Here is a 13,877-nt window from a genome sequence, read left to right as displayed (position 1 = left end):
AGTTTAAAAGTGTAATAAATTGTATAATATATAATAATATAATTAAATCGTTAATATTTTTAAATTAAAAGTAATATTTTTTATTTATGTTTTGTTCACATTGTTGTTCAAGGAAATTTTATTTTGACACAATCTTAAATTATTCCAAAAACAAAATACATGTGGTTGTTGTAGATGTTGTTGTACAACAAGAGATGTCGCTACTTTATTAATATACTTTGGTTGAAACCGTTGAGACTCTTCATATAAATAGGTTCTTTTAGATTTTGCCTTTCATAGAGGAAAAATGTGTTTGGTTTTACTACGCTTGTACTTGCCCCAGTATCTATTAAGCATTTGAAATTTTGTTTGCCTAAAGGCAAAACTGCTACCGGTAATTTGAATTTTGACTCAGTTCTAAAAAATTTGTTTCCTCATAAAAATTAACATTTTTAGCTTCCTGCAAGGTATCAACTTCCATATATTTCGAATTATGAGACCTCTGTGAATCCACGTTAGTATCAGCACTCATATGAGATTAGGCTTGCCAGATGTACTGTTTTAAGCAGCACGCGTACTTTTTTAGTAATTGTACTTTTAACCAAATAACCCCTAAAGAAGTACGCAAATTTACTTCTTTTTAGTAAGACCTGTTTCAGACTGTAAGACTGTTTCAGGGACACCTTACGAGCTTGTAGCAAAGGGGAGAAAGAAGAAAGGAGTGTTGCAAAACAGGCACGAAACGTAATTTGAAGGGGTTTTTGACATTGCTTTTGTCACACCTTCGTAATTTTGATAGTTGCTTTATTTCTATTCTGCTCTCACAGCATAAAGATCGTGTGCGATTACTATCACACATGTTAAGTGTTGCCAAATCCAATAATTTAATTTTTTTTTTAATTTTATTTTATTCGAAAGTAATTGATTTTTTCAAATGTTAGCGTATTAAAATAAAATTATTTCTTTAGTAAAAAATAAATTACTACACAAAGACCTAAAACTTACAGCTGATAGTAAACAAATATGTAATTTAAAGTATTTTAGTAATGTTTTTTATAAGATAATAAAATAATAACACAATATTTAATTTAACAAATATTTAAAAAAATAAAGATATTAAGAATTATAAATATGGCAACTCTCACACTCATTAGCAGGCATGCCTTGAAAGTCACAATGTAAACATTCAAGATTTTACGAAGGGCATTTAAAAGAAAATTGGGAAAAAGGCATGCCTGAAAAGTCACAGTCTAAAGCAGGACTTATTGTACTTCTTTTTGTACTTTTTTAATTTTACCCAATTTTATAGGTTCAAATATGACCATACTGTATAGAATAGCTATTTATTGATAATTCTCATCTATTTGAAAGTGGATTTATTAAGCTCAAAAAGGCATGAGGTTTGAATGCCTTTGGCTTGTGTAAAATAATGCGTTTATTAAAAAGCTTTAAAGTTATTAAAATTTTATTTAGAAATTAACGTAATGAAAGTTTTTAATGAATTTTCGACAGAATAAATAAACAGAATACAAATTTTATGAGTTGTTAGACAAATAAATTTGTCTTTTAAGAAAGCGCGTAGAAGAGTTTTTATATAACAATTTTATATTCCAATTAGAAAATAATAAGTTTGAAAAACTTTAACCCTCTATATCCTATATCCTCTATATCCTTTTCCCAAATTTAATGAGGATCGACCCATGTTTGACTTATACTCCTATATAAAGCCTCATTTATAAATTGCTTAAATACTTTGGAATTAAGGTAAAATTCAACATAAAAGTTTCTTTATGAAAAATAAAAATTTTTTAAATATACTCATGGGTAGGGTATTATATGGTCGGCCATGCTCGACTATACTTTCCTACTTGTTTAATCGTTAATTTAGTGTCGACGATCCCTTCTGAATAAAAACTTTGGCTCCATTGGCTGTTTTTTGGAGCCCACAAGCTACAAACAAATTTAACGGATCAGATCTCAAAATTTAAAACAAGAAGAAAGTTTTTTTTTGGACTTGATAGAAACAATAAAATGTATGCAACAGATAGGTCACAATAACCGTTAATATGTATATAAATTTGAGAAAGATAACCGGAATGTTGCCTGTGGTATATTATATGTTATAGAGGGTTCAATTCTCTACTAACATTATGTCAGTTCGAGTTCTAAGTAATTTGTAACAATTTGTTACTGGATTCCGTTCGCGTACCTTATAAAATTTGCAACGAGAAAGTATGAGAAAAATAAAAATTATGATTTGTTGATAGAGAATTTTTGTAAATTTGAAATTTTTTTAAAGAAAAAATATAAATTAATAACACAAGAATATTAATTGTTATCAATTAGTTTTCAAATGAGTTTGTTGTGAAAAATCATAACACCCAATGTCAATCAAGCCTTTTTAGAACAATTCAATTAAATTTTTTTAATAAACAATTGTACTTTGTTTTTACTCAATTGTACTGCTTTTTTAACCACGATGTACGTTTTTGTTGATTTCAAATCTGGCAAGCCTATATGAGATAAACGAGTTTGCGATGCACTAGGTTTATTATTGTCATGGTTATAAGAATTTCGGAATTGAAAATTTTCATTATTTCGTTTGTTGAAGTTTTGTGGTTGGGGAAAGTTAAATTTACGATCGTTATAATTACGAAAATATTGAACCTGATTACTGTCATAATTTGTCTCCTTTCTGTTATTATATTTTTTTTTGGGTTTGCCTTTTTGATTTCCATAGTTGTTATTATTGTTCTGAGTTTGATTAGTTTTAAAAAATTTTATTCGTTTTATGTCTGCTATCAAAAGTCCTACTATCGTCAATCAAATTAAGTTTTGTGTATTTACTTATGTTATCGTTCAAGGTCAAATCTTCATCCAAATGAACTCTGAGTGGTCCATCAATTTTCTCAATCAAAATATTAACCAAATCCCCATCAACATTTTCAGATTGATATAACATAGGTTTATTGTAATCGAACTCATACATTTCGCTTATTTGATGCTTACCAGATTCGAAATAATTAAAAAGTTCTCTTAAATTACTTACTTCAACATAACGACACTTATTGAATATTTCTCCATATGTTGTCCTCGGTTTGGCTTGAAGCTTCAATTTGGTTTTAAGCCGTTCCCAGGATACCTCTCCTAGTTTCCCTACATACGTTCCAAAATCTGCGGTTATTTTCTCATTCATAATAATCTGTATCCCAAATCTAATTAGATCGGAATTATTTTCGCATAGTTTCATTATCATGTCCACAGACTTAATGAAGCCATTAATGTTGTGATGACTGTTCAACGGCCAAATTTGTCGAAATTGCTGAATGATGTCTTTAGCTGAAGTTGCTGCTGCTGTTGTGGTTGTTGATTTTGAAACTGTTTTGCTCTTGTTGTAGTTGCTGTTGTTGTAGCTGTTGTACATGTTGTTGATAGGTAGCTGCTGCTGCAAGCTGCAGGTTCTGTTGAAGGATTTTTCCTTCTTGTTGGTGAAAGACTGTCTCTAACTCGCAAATCCTTTGTTTCAATTCTTCTTACCAGCACTAAATACAGTTGCTTCTGTAATAAATTTATTATTTATAAATTAAAATTTCACTTTTATAATTTAATTTATTTTATATTGTTTTTTTTGTCTGCGGGATTTTTCATACACTTAATTCTTTACCCGATATTAAATTGCAGTTACTGATATTCAATTGCAATTACCGATTTTTGAGTACAGTTACCGATATTCAATCGCAATTAATGATTTTCAATTGCATTTACCAATTCAAAAAATATTAATTTTTAAACTTACATAACTCTTGCAATTCATGGGTTATAGCTTTCATAATGGTGAGATGAGGTACCCTTATATCGATATATTTATGAAATAATGGTACTTTTGTAAATAAAGTCGAAATAAAAAACATAAAATTTGACCCTGGCTCTCAATGGGTTAATGGTATATGTCATTTTATACATCAATAGAAAGCTCTTTCATAGGCCTTTCTAATTATACCATATTGGTTAATCAGTAATCGAGATATATTCAATTATATATCAAAACTTTGGAGGACCATAACTCCCGGACCTTAATAGAACGGATAATTTTTTGTCCTTTGTTGAAGTCACCAGGAAAAGTACTATCATGTGGTACAAACAAATTTTTAAAATCAGCTGGATTAGAACGCTAGATTTATGCCCAATTAACTTAAAGATAACAACAAAAGAAAGACAACGCTAAATAAAACATCATTAAAGTAAACCGTTATGACAAAACACAGGCACAATTTGTGCCTAACAACTAAAAAAACAAAATATTTTGCTACTACAAACCTACATACCTATTGAATGCAAAAGAATGAGAAAACATTTTTTGTTTTTTTTTTTTCATTTTTGTAAAGTAGCAAATAACACAAACAACGCAATATGAATATAAGAAACAAAAAGTTCGAACATATATTATTAAAAAAATAACAATATTAATGAAGATGAGGGTCTCTTAAATTTATACATTTTACATTTGTTACTTCTCACAATTCATATACGTACCTAAATAAAAACAAGTAAGAAATTATAGTCGGGCGTGGCCGACCATATGATACCCTACACCAATTGCGAATATTGAATGTGATTAATTTCAATAATAAAGCATTTCTGTTAATCTTATATAGGTTCCAAATAATGTCTGTTCATGTTCGATTGTATGCTGACTAGGAGAAATAAAAGACCGATTTCAATCATTTTCAACAGCCAACGTCAGTGGATCCAGAAAATAGTGTGTGACCCATTGTATGTGACGTAGTTAAAAGATAAACGGCCGAAATCGGAAGGTCCGGATGTGTGAGGGCTAAGGCAGAAATTGAGCCGATCCTTATAAAATGTGTTTTTGGGAATTATATGTATATATACATATATAAAAATCAATGTGTGTTTGTTTGTATGTTTATATGTTTGTTTGTTTGTGGGTTTATATCTTTGTATGTTTGAACGTTATAGACTACTAAACGGCTAAACCGATTTTCTTCAAATTTTCACAGCACATTCCTGTATGTCTGGCAATAGACTACTTTTTATTTCCGATCATGGCGAAAAATGACAGTGTTATTTACAATTATATTAAACTTAGTTGTTCCAATTTTTGGGAAGATAGTAGTATATTTATAGTAGTTATGAGGCCCAAATCGGTAGGTCCGGTTGTATGGGGGCTAGGGCAAAAATTGGTCCGATCCTTATAATATTTAATGTCGACATTTATGTTTATATAAAATCTATTTGTGGCAAATTTCATGGTGATACTAGTGTTTATAAGTGAATTGTGGACATTCAAGTCATTTTCTAAAGGGAATTTTGTATGGGGGATAGGGTCAAATAATGCCCGATCATTATAAAAATCCACACTGTTATTTATAATAATATCAAACTTAGTTGTGCCGATTTTTGGAGAGATAGTAGTATATTTGACAAAGTTATGAGCTAAAAGGCCCAAATCGGAAGGTCCGGTTATATGGGGGCTAGGGTAAAACTTGGTCCGATCCCTATAAAATTTATTGTTGGGAATTATGGTAATATAAAACTCATTTGTGCCAAATTTCATCGTGATACTAGTGTTTATAAGTGAATTGTTGACATTCAAGTCATTTTCTGAGGGGGACTTTGTATGGGGGCTAGGGTCAAATAATGCCCGATCTTTACGAAAATCACTATAATTATTAAGACATATATAAAACTAAATTTTTCCCAATTTTTGTAGAGATAGTGGATCATTTAACATAATTATCAGATCAAAAGCCCTATTCGGGGGGTCCGGTTGTATGGGGGCTAGGTGAAATAATGGACCGATTTCAACTATTTTCAATAGCGTTCGTCCTTGGACCAAGAGAAGTGCATGTTCCAAATTTCATCGAATTATCTCAAAAATTGCGACCTGTAGAGTGCGCACAAGGTTTACATGGACACACAGACAGACGGACGGACGGACAGACGGACATAGCTTAATCGACTCAGGAAGTGATTCTGAGCCGATTGGTATACTTTAAGGTGGGTGTAAGACCAATATTTTTGGGTGTTACAAACATCAGCACAAACGCATAATACCCTCCCCACTATAGTGGTGTAGGGTATAAAAATAAATGTTTACATTTAAGAATGCTTAAAATGAAAACAATTCTTAGCTACTCATTTTGCAAAAGTGAGCATACAACAAAAAGTTTGAAAAGTACACTCGTGTCAATTTATCATAAATGTTTAAATTTATGTGTTCATACATGAATTTTTCTGAACCCTGCTTATAAATAATTTTGTCGTCTATGATAAACAGTTATATGCTGACGATGCATTTAGTGTATTCATTAACATACTGTGAGAAACCAAAAAAAAAAAAAACCTTTGTCTAAATGACCATACAATGTTTTTAAAAGAAAAATCTCTTGCTATAAAAACTTTTTCTAAAAACCCATACAATTTTCATTCTGTTATTCAAATTTGTCCTTTAACTCTTTTATTATTTAAAACATATCAATTATTACAAGTCTATTGCTTTCATCTAACTTCCTCAAAAACTTCATTTTCAATAAATTGGCAATACTGCACAATGGGGCAGCCACATGGACCTGTTTCGATAAGTCAAAAATGGAAACTATAAAACAAATGATATATCATATGAAAGAAGACATTTCATTGTTCTATTATAAAAAAATTACTTTTTATGAAGGAATTATTATATTATACATATCGTCGCCCCGAAGTTATCTTCACGTATCTCCAGAAAATTTTTTTTTGGGAAATTGAAGATAAAGTTTCAACAATTTATATACAAAAATTGAGCCGAAAAATGTGGCTAATTTTTTATATAATGTAGTGCTTGATTTTTCTACATCGACTACTGTAAAAATATCCAAAAATATCATGGAGTAAATTTTGCAAAATATGGTAATTTTTAGGTCAAGAAGAATTTCCCAAATTTGTTGTATAAACCACTTTTTGAGAACTATTTTTTTAATTTATGGCATATACGTGAAAATGTACTGATAAAAACTGCATTATGTTTTTTCTCTCAAATTATCTTCACGTATATCCGTTATTCGTGCAGTAAAAAAAATTGTATTTATTAGTTTAGTTAATATACACTAATTATACCCTACACCACTATAGTGGGGAGGGTATTATGCGTTTGTGCTGATGTTTGTAACACCCAAAAATATTGGTCTTACACCCACCTTAAAGTATACCAATCGGCTCAGAATCACTTCCTGAGTCGATTAAGCTATGTCCGTCTGTCCGTCCGTCCGTCCGTCTGTCTGTGTGTCCATGTAAACCTTGTGCGCACTCTACAGGTCGCAATTTTTGAGATAATTCGATGAAATTTGGAACATGGCACTTCTCTTGGTCCAAGGACGAACGCTATTGAAAATAGTTGAAATCGGTCCATTATTTCACCTAGCCCCCATACAACCGGACCCCCCGAATAGGGCTTTTGATCTGATAATTATGTTAAATGATCCACTATCTCTACAAAAATTGGAAAAATTTAGTTTTATATATGTCTTAATAATTATAGTGATTTTCGTAAATATAGTGCATTAGTTGACCTAGCCCCCATACAAAGTCCCCCTCAGAAAATGACTTGAATGTCAACAATTCACTTATAAACACTAGTATCACGATGAAATTTGGCACAAATGAGTTTTATATTACCATAATTCCCAACAATAAATTTTATAGGGATCGGACCAAGTTTTACCCTAGCCCCCATATAACCGGACCTTCCGATTTGGGCCTTTTAGCTCATAACTTTGTCAAATATACTACTATCTCTCCAAAAATCGGCACAACTAAGTTTGATATTATTATAAATAACACTGTCGATTTTTATAATGATCGGGCATTATTTGACCCTATCCCCCATACAAAATTCCCTTTAGAAAATGACGTGAATGTCCACAATTCACTTATAAACACTAGTATCACGATGAAATTTGCCACAAATAGATTTTATATAAACATAAATGTCGACGTTAAATATTATAAGGATCGGACCAATTTTTGCCCTAGCCCCCATACAACCGGACCTACCGATTTGGGCCTTTTAGTCATAACTACTATAAATATACTACTATCTTCCCAAAAATTGGAACAACTAAGTTTAATATAATTGTAAATAACACTGTCATTTTTCGCCATGATCGGAAATAAAAAGTAGTCTATTGCCGGACATACAGGAATGTGCTGTGAAAATTTGAAGAAAATCGGTTTAGCCGTTTAGTAGTCTATAACGTTCAAACATACAAAGATATAAACCCACAAACAAACATATAAACATACAAACAAACACACATTGATTTTTATATATGTATATATACATATAATTCCCAAAAACACATTTTATAAGGATCGGCTCAATTTCTGCCTTAGCCCTCACACATCCGGACCTTCCGATTTCGGCCGTTTATCTTTTAACTACGTCACATACAATGGGTCACACACTATTTTCTGGATCCACTGACGTTGGCTGTTGAAAATGATTGAAATCGGTCTTTTATTTCTCCTAGTCAGCATACAATCGAACATGAACAGACATTATTTGGAACCTATATAAGATTAACAGAAATGCTTTATTATTGAAATTAATCACATTCAATATTCGCAATTGGTGTAGGGTATCATATGGTCGGCCACGCCCGACTATAATTTCTTACTTGTTTTGTTTATATTTATTTTTATTTATTCTAATACAATATGCATAATTTTTAAGTTAATTCTCTCTCAAACGCAGATGTTTAGCTAACTTCCCAAGAAAAACTTACATTGAAAAGTAATGAGTTAAAAAGCTAATAAACCTCTTTTCATTAGCATTTTAACTCAATATATTAACACGGTGGTATCATTGGAGGCAAGTACTTACCGCAACGCTTACAAATAGGGAATTAGAGAAGTACTTGTAATTTCGCTTACAAAGAAGTTCTTGAGGAAGATGTTTTGGTTTTAATAATAAAAAGAGCCAGCGAGTATACGAGCCAATGACTTCTGTTTGTTAGTCAAATATCCTAATTACTGCACCTCTGCTTAGCTTTTTTATTGCGCGTCAAAGAATGGTTTTTACATACATATTTAATTTTCTTCTAAGTAATGCAAACGGTAAGAAGTTGTCATTGAAAAAGTATGTTGTTTAGTAACTACAAGTAATTTCCAGATTTTTGCTGGATTTATGTACGAAATCTGTATTCGCATTTTGAAAGATGTGCATTTTTCAAAAAAATTAAAATTCTACTGCTCAAACAATGCCAAATTTGTTGTCAAAAGAACAAGAAGAGTTGGGAAATATTTTGTATTATTTTTATTTTATACTGTCAGGATAAGAATATGTCAAAAATTCTTTTAAAATTTTTTCCTCTAATTTAGTTTTTCAAATATTTTTTCAGAAAAAATTTTGAAGGCATTTTTGACATATTTTGATCCTGGCAGAATAAAACAAAATTAGCACAAAATATTTCCCAACTCTTCTTGTTATTTGACATCAAATTTTGCAAAGTAGGGTAAGCAGGGTTTTTATAATTTTTTAAAGTCCTTTTACAAGGAAACAGGATCACGAAATTAAAAACAGTGAAAGCAGTTTAGCATCATTTAATCTCTAGTTTCAGACTTATATCATCTGGTTCGTGTCTAATTTTGAGTGTCGTACGGTGTTATATGTAGACTATTTCCAGTATTTTATCTTTTACACATGCGTAAAGATAACGCAACTTTTTTTATTTCAATAATTTCATACAATTTTTGTTGTATATCCACAAAATGCCATATACGGTAAGATAACACATTAAATTTTAAGAAAAGTGGATATAAAATAAAATAGCTATTGAATATCTCGTAAACCACAAGAGATAGAAACCTGTGGATTGATTAGATCGATAGATCTTAATATTTTACCCCAAAAAATTACCCTAACTCATTTTTTTGGATTTTGTGATATACGTGAAGATAATTCCGGGACGACGATATGTATATCTTTGAGAATTAATTTACGAATTTTTAAGACATAGTAATGGTAAAAAGTTTCAAAATGCATAGTTAACTTGAAAGGAAAATTATAATATTTTTATATCCTCCACCACCATCAGTGGTGATAGAGGGTATATATAACTTTGTCATTCCGTTTGTAACACTAAGAAATATTTATCTGAGACGCGTTGCTGTGCCGTCTGGAGTCTATAGTTTACCTCCTTCTCATACGAGTCCACGTTATACAGTGGGTCAACTGTATTTGTCATAAGCGTATGTGGTATTTTACCAAAGACTCATTCGTAGGGACAGTAACCATGTACTGTAGATGGCGTTGTATTAAAGCAATACGTGAAGTATCTTAACCACTATCCCAATCATGGGATGAAATTTAAGATATCGTAAATTTTTGTTACGATATCAGAAGGAGCATTATGTGGTGTTAATATCAATTACTCATGTTTACTCTGATAATCTAATATACAATTATACATATCTTCGTATAAAATCTAAACCCAATATTCCATCGCAATGAATTGGAAAAGTTTTATTAACTACATGAACTGAGTGTTCAAACAAGAAATTTTCTATTACCAAGTGCGCTTTTATTTTTCCAAGAGAATCTATTGTTGATTCTCCAATTTTCTATTACCAAGTGCGCTTTTATTTTTCCAAGAGAATCTATTGTTGATTCTCCAATGCCCGTAGCTTTATTGTTCGTATCTATTAGTGTATTAGGAGCTAAAATTGAAATATCGGCTCCGGTATCAATTTGAAATGTATTATACCTATTGTTCAAGTTAGTTTTTAACATAACATAGCTACTCAAATTTAAATCATATATTCTGTATTTTGCTATGTTTAAAGTAAAAGATTTTTCTAATTGGTTGTTTGTGTCCCCAGTCGAGTTTCTTGGGGGTCCTCTTGGTTTCCCTGAGCGTATCTTACTTGGTGGTGTCCCTGTTGTCTACCACGTTGGTTATAAGAATTTCGTCCATTATAGGAACCACCACGGTTATTACTACGATTATAATTCTGACCGCGACTGTAGCCTCGACCACGGCCATAATTATTTCGGTTACGTCTAGAAATATAATTCATTATACTGACAGTATTCGTATTATTGTCAGTACAAGCATTGACAAATTTGGAGACGGCCTCATTCATGTTATTGAAGGTACCAGCCTCCATGACAAGTTTAACCCTTTCATGTGAAGCGTTTCTACACATTGCTTTTATGGCAGTTTGTGAAGAATACTTCTCCGCAAGTGGATTCGATAATCCGTCCGAAATATATGCATTTGTCAATACTTTAGTTAAATTTTACAGTTCCTCTATGAACTGGTTGGCAGACTTATTGTTTTGCTTTACATTTAGGATCTTGGCCGTGAGAACCTCAGTCGATTCTCCCTTTACCGAGACCTTTAGTTTTTTTACTATGGCATTTATTGTCTGCTCAATGGATATTAATGTTCTTGAGGTACTTTTCAATTTAGTTATAACATTAACTGCTACTACTTCATGTGTTTCCTTAATGGAATCCACAATTTGAAGTGCGTCTATAAATGCTTGTAAATGTTCGGATTTACCGTCAAACTCAGGAATAAGTTTAGCGGATAATCCTAAAAATTCAGGTACTGATAGTGTCATATTTTTTGTCCCGGCATCTAATTAATTTTTCTGTTTCTGTTCATGAGAAACAGTTTTACCAATTGGGTCTCTTGACACCAAGTTATATATTACCTCCTCGTGGAGTGTAATAGGAATGTCGACCTCGAATCCTCTCTTTGACAATACGATAATTAATTTATCACGAACGCCTGTGAAAAAATTGTCAGCTGCCGACTTGTGAGATTGGGTCAGCCGAGAGTAATTTGTATTAAATATTATTCTTATGTCTTCGATGCGTTTGAATAGAATCCTAATATGTTTGTCTAGTGTCTCATCCCTTGTCGGTCTATCTATGTTTAAACATTTATATGACCTATCAAATTGTTCTTTTAAAAGTCGAACTCTAGATAAAATTGTTGGCCAATCCATATGTTGGTCATGGTATTAAATATTCACTCGACAGATCACCATACTAATAAAATATCAATTTTTCGTTCTCACTATACCTCTAGAGGGACTCGTAAGTATAGCCGAGTTTCAAATAAGTTCAAATTATCCTGCTTCTAACAAGTTATTATACTTTTCCTTTTATCCTAAATTTAGCAAGTGAAGCTGCTCTATCAAAATTTCATTTTCTAGAGGGACTCGTAAGTATCGCAGAGGTTCAAATTATATATATTTTCTTTCTTAAAAAAATGATTAACCAAAATTTGTTTTTTTAAATTTGAGCAAGTGAAGCTGCTCTTCAATGACTTTTTATGTAGGAGGTATAATTTTAGCAAAACATTTGTTGCTAACAGAAAAGCTATTGTCCAAAGCAACTGTGGAATCAAAGATGAGTTATTTTCAATAGCCTCTACCTCGTTTACCACATTTGCATTTAGGTTTTCTACCTACGATTTTTGTTTGTTTTTAATTTTCTAATTTCAAAGTTAATGTTTAATTTTTTAAATCTAAAGCACAAAAGAGCATTTTTTTTTTTTAATTTTTAATTACATTTGTTTATTCATAATTTAATTAATATTACATTTATTTATAGATGTTTTTTTAAATTTCCTTTTTAACATGTTTTTTTATGTATATTTTTTTCTTTGTAAATTAAATTTAAGTATCAAAAATTTTTTCTTAAATTTTCATTTTGTAATTTATTTTATATACATATGATATTTATATTTACATGTTGGTGTTTTTTTTTTTAAGTTTTAAGTTGCTGTTTTTGTAGTTGATGAGGAGGAGGTGTTATCATAATTGTTCTTCTTGTATTTATACCCTACACCACTTTAGTGGGGAGGGTATATTGGATTTGTGCTGATGTTTGTAACATACAAAAATATTCGTCCTAGACCCATCTTAAAGTATACCAATCGGCTTAGAATCGTTTTCTGAGTAGATTAAGCTATGTCCGTCCGTCCGTCTGGCTGGCTGTCCATTGTAAACCTTGTGCGCAAGGTACAGGTCGCAATTCTCAAGATAATTGGATGAAATTTGGCACGCACGTTTTATTTAACCTAAGGTTAAAATCGGTCCATTATTTCACCTAGCCCCCATACAACAGAACCCCCCGAAAAGGGCTTCTGAGCTCATAATTATGTTAAATATACAGATATGTCGATAAAATACGGCACAACTAAGTTTTATAGAAGTCTTGATGACCCTGCCAAATTTCATAAAGATCGGGCCACATTTGACCCTAGCTCTCATACAAAGTCCCCTACAGAAAATTACTTGAATGTCCCAAATTAGCTTATAAACACAAATATCGCGATGAAATTCAGCACAATAAAATACTATGTCAATATAAATATATTCACAAAATTTTATCGGGCTTGGTCCATATTTGCCCCTAGCCCCCATATAAAGCCTCTTTCAGAAAATTAGTTATTCATCCATAAATTGCTTAAATGTATCGGAACAAGGGAATATTGAAGATAAATGCTTTATTATGAAAAATAAATCACATTTAATATTCATAACTGGTGTAGGGTATCATATGGTCGGCCACGCCCGATTATAATTTCTTATTTGTTTTTTTTTTTTTTTATTTAACTTCAACATAAATTTTCTATTTAGGTAGGTAGGTAGGTCGACAGGATGATGTATACTACATCAAATCCGAAGAAATACACCTAGGCCACTATCGGGTCTGTTGTGCGCTCCTTATCATGAAAAAAAAAACCGAAAGAATTATTTTTCAGTGTTCAGAAACTAAGTTTCCTGAACGTAATTCCTAAGAATCTTCCAATCAGTGTTAGTCAGGAATGTTATTTCCGGAATAACATCACTTCCAAGATACTTGGATCTAACTTCGA

Source organism: Lucilia sericata, unplaced genomic scaffold, assembly GCF_015586225.1.
Source record: "Lucilia sericata isolate MDLA Ls3-8-SP2 unplaced genomic scaffold, ASM1558622v1 Contig000537F_arrow, whole genome shotgun sequence".
Classification (NCBI taxonomy): Eukaryota; Metazoa; Arthropoda; class Insecta; order Diptera; family Calliphoridae; genus Lucilia; species Lucilia sericata.
Note: the sequence above shows the minus strand (reverse complement) of the source record.